The following is a 4,033-nucleotide window of genomic DNA, read 5'->3' as shown; positions in this document are numbered from 1 at the left end:
CCGTGGCGCACTCAGGAGAGTGCGGCGCTTGGGAGCACAGTGGCGCTCCCGACGACGCGGGTTCGGATCCTGTATAGGGCGGAGCCGGTGCGCTCACTGGCTGAGCGCGGTGCAGGCGACACCACACCAAGGGTTGCGATCCCCTTAGCGGTCACAAAAAGACAAACAAAAAAAAAAAAAAAAAAGAGAAAAGGGTTAAATAACTTGGCCACGGTCAAGGCTAGAAATGCTCCAGCAGCCCCCACATCTCCCAAGAGTGCTTATACACACCTCTGTGGCAGGGGGCTCCATTCCTGGTCCCTGAGCAGCTCTGGCCCCTGAGCAGCTCTGGCCCCTGGGGGCAGAGCCTCCCTGGGGTGAAGTCTGAATTGGTTTCTGGGGATCTTGCTCACTCTGGTCCCATCTCTGCTCACTGGGGACCCTAGAGGACAGACAGTCACTCAAAAGGAGAAAGCTGGCTCCTGCAGAAAAACAGCCAAACCCTCAAAGGCCAGGAGAGGGCAGCGAAGCATTCCCGCCCAAAATCTCTCCAGGGCTTTGACTCTTTTCCAAACCCCAATCCTTTCCTCCCGAGTCAGAGCTTCTCTTTCCTGTCTGCCCCCGCCCCCCCAACACACCACACACACACATGCACGCACACACACACACACACACACACACACGCGCTCACGCACACGCACGCACGACGCACGCACAGGCGCACAGGCGTACACGGAGTCCAGGCTCCCTGCTGGCCCTGCTCCCCTCTGCCCTGAGCCAGGGGTCTGCTGGGTGTCAGAGGGGGCTGAGAGCTGTGGTTCCATGTGGTGTGGCCAGGGACCCCACACAGATGAGCTCTGCCCCATTTGGCTCCCACTCACAGGCTGCATGACTCACCTCCTCACCCCCCATGACTCAGTTTACACCAGTGCCCAGAGGTCCTCCCAGCATGGGTGGGGCAGTTTATTGGCCCAGCCTGGGCCTGCCAGCCTTTCATCCCAGGATGAGCTTTTTATCCCACTCCTGGCCCAGCACAGGAGCTGGCACCCTTGGGGGCAGCAGGCCTGGCTCCTGGGAGCCTGGGGGATGGAGGTGGGGAGAAGTCCCGGGTCTGGGCAGTTACGGGAAGCCCAAGAACTGGGTGACAGGTTCCAACTGTCCTGGGCCTGGGTCTGTAGGGAGCAGGAGCTGCTCCAAGAGACTTAAGGGGCGAGGCTGGGCTAGCAGAGCCATCATGGGCACTGACAGCAGAGCCCTTGGCTCTCCCTTCAGAGGAAATGGTCCACACGGCATGAAACATACCAGCGAGAAAACGCTCGCTGACATTTATTAATCTCTTACTATAGCGGTCCCATGCTAAGCACTATCCATGCCTTATCTCATTTACTCCCCCAACAACCCTGAAAAGCAGGTACAGTTATTATCATACCCTTTTTACAAATGAGGAAACTGGAGCATTGAGAAGCTAAGGAAATTGCCCTGGTTACCCAGCCAGAAAGTGGCTGAGCTGGGACTCAAACTCAGGCCATTTTGCTCCAAAACTCATGTTGTTGACCCCTACCACCTCTCAGCTGTGGTGACTGGAGCAGAGATGAGGGCCCAATGGTCACTCCCCACAAACCTCTGGTTTTAGGGACCACAGTATGTAAGCCACTGATCTGCAAGGAGGGGAAACTGAGGCTCCCAGAAGGAAAAGGACTGACCTCAAGTCGTGTATTAGATCAGAGACCCAGACAGGGTTAAGACCATGTCTTTGAGGCTCACCCAGCTGCCCTGGGCTGGAGAGGTGGTGGTGTGGGGAAGGGAGCACAGAGAAGGAGTGGGGAGGAGAGAGCCCTGCCCAACTCCCTGTAGCACTTGAGCCCAGCCCTTTTCCCTGTCTGGAGGCTTGGGGTCCTCATCTGCCCCAGGGGACAGAAGGACCCTCACAGCAGGGTGATGTCAAGCTCAAGGGACAGCAAAGGGACATGTGCGCATGGGTCAGCTGGCATTGGAGACATGGGAGGAAGGCAGCTCTGCGCCCATGGTGATATCCAGGCCCTGGAAGCAGCGGCCCAGCCACACTGTCACTCCTTCCCCATCCTCAGCCCAGGACCCACCAAATGGTTCTCTCTGACTCAGCGGGCCTGAATGGCCAAGCCCAGAAGACCTTCAATGTCCAGCAAGGGACTTCAGCTCTTCCTCCCAAACATCAGCCTCTGTAAACTGAGCACAGGCCACTTCCCTGTTCAAGCACCACTCAGGGCCCTCCTTGTCCCCCAGAAGTGAAGCTCCTCAGCCTGCTTTACCAGGGCACTGGCTTGGGCCTCACCCAGTCTCCCCTTCCAGCCCATTGCCCTAACGCACATCCCACCGCAGGCCCTGGACCACAGCTACCCCAGGCTCCCCCTCCGCACACCCATGGGCTTTTGTGACCACTGCCTCCACCCCCAACCTCATATCCCACTCTACCAGGAAGCCTTCTCCCACCCACTGCCGCCCCAGTTGGAAAGAATCCTCCCTTCTTAGAGGTTCCAGTCATGGCCCTGGCGCTCTCTGGCTCCTTCTCTCGGCACTGTCTCCCTAGTGCCAGGGCCATTTTCCTTAGTATCTGACCACCTCTCTGGGCTATAAGCACCTTGGGGCCAGGACCAGGTTTTTAATGGTCCCTACCTCCCCCACATCTGGCTCTATTCTACTTGTAATTTGGTTAATTCAGGAGAATGAGTAAAGAAACAGGAACATCCATGCAGTGGGATACTATTCAGCCATGAAAAGTAGTCAACTACCGCTACACAAAACAGCAAGGCTGAGCCTCGCAGACATAACAGTGAGAGACAGCAGCCAGACACAAAAGAGCACATGCTGTATGAGTCCATTGATGTGAAATTCTAGAAGAGATGAGACCGATCAGTGGCGACAAAAAGGAGTTAACAGGGACTGGCTGGTTAGGTCAGTTGGTAGAACATAGTGCTGATGACACCAAGGTCAAGGGTTCAGATCCCTGGATCTGCCAGCCAAAAAAAAAAAAAAAGAAAGAAAGAAATGAGTTAAGTGGTCTCCTAGGGTGGAGGCAGTAACTCCAAAGGGGCAGGAGAGAACTTTCCAGGGGGATGGAAATGTTCTGTATCTTTATTGGGACCCAGTTACACATGTATATACATCAGTCAAAACACATGACCAGTACATTTAAAAAGTATAAATTTTATTGAATGTAAAATATACTTCAATGAGATAGATTTCTTTTTTTTTTTTTTCTAATGAGGCAGATCTATATATACCCAGTGGAAGGGTTTCAAAGACATAAGAAGACAAGAAAGCAAGGAACAAAACAGATGTAGAGCAGGCTAACCCCTGGGTAAAAAGACTCACAAATAACTGGCTACAATGGAGGGAGAGGCTTCTCACCATGTCTATAACCTCTAGAAGCTTTGGATTTTGAAGTATGTAAATATCTAGTAGACAAAGAAACACAGGCTGGTCGGTTAGCTTAGTTGGTTAGAGTGCAGCTTTATAACACCAAGATCAAGGGTTTGGATCCCGGTACCGGCCAGCTGCCAAAAAAAAAAAAAAAAGTAATCAAAAATTCAAAATATAATCGTTTCTTGAACTTTTGGCTAAGATCAACTGTAGTATCTATTCTTATCAGTTTAATATCTGGCATTTTTTTTTTGTTCGTTTGTTTCTGGCAGCTGGCCAGTACAGGAATCAAACCTGGACCCTGGTGTTACCAGCAGCACATTCTAACCAACTGAGCTAACCGGCCAGCTCCTTTATCAGTTTAATGTCTGATATGCCCTCTATCTGAAGACAATATATTAAATGGGTTTTTGCAACGAGGAGATGGAAGAAGAGCTTGCTCCATGCACTCCACGTGTCAATCTGGTATTGCAGTACATCCAAGAACAGGGCACCCCTCGCCCCCCACACACAAAATTCAAAATATAAAGCAACATAAAAAATAAAAAATCATGGTTTAAGATAATTTCTTCTCCTCCATACCTTCTTTTTATGACCAGCACCTTGAGATATACAGATACAGATATAGACATGGATATACACATATATATCTCTA

General features: G+C 51.6%; 1 pseudogene; it reads left to right on the top strand.

Annotated features, from left to right (window-relative positions):
• The first annotated feature begins 3,555 nt into the window (after positions 1-3,555).
• Positions 3,556-3,707, top strand: LOC134377502 (U2 spliceosomal RNA; annotated as a pseudogene).
• Positions 3,708-4,033: the final 326 nt, after the last annotated feature.

This window comes from Cynocephalus volans, chromosome 4, assembly GCF_027409185.1.
Source record: "Cynocephalus volans isolate mCynVol1 chromosome 4, mCynVol1.pri, whole genome shotgun sequence".
Lineage (NCBI taxonomy): Eukaryota > Metazoa > Chordata > Mammalia > Dermoptera > Cynocephalidae > Cynocephalus > Cynocephalus volans.
Note: the sequence above shows the minus strand (reverse complement) of the source record. Positions and strands in the feature narration are given on the sequence as shown.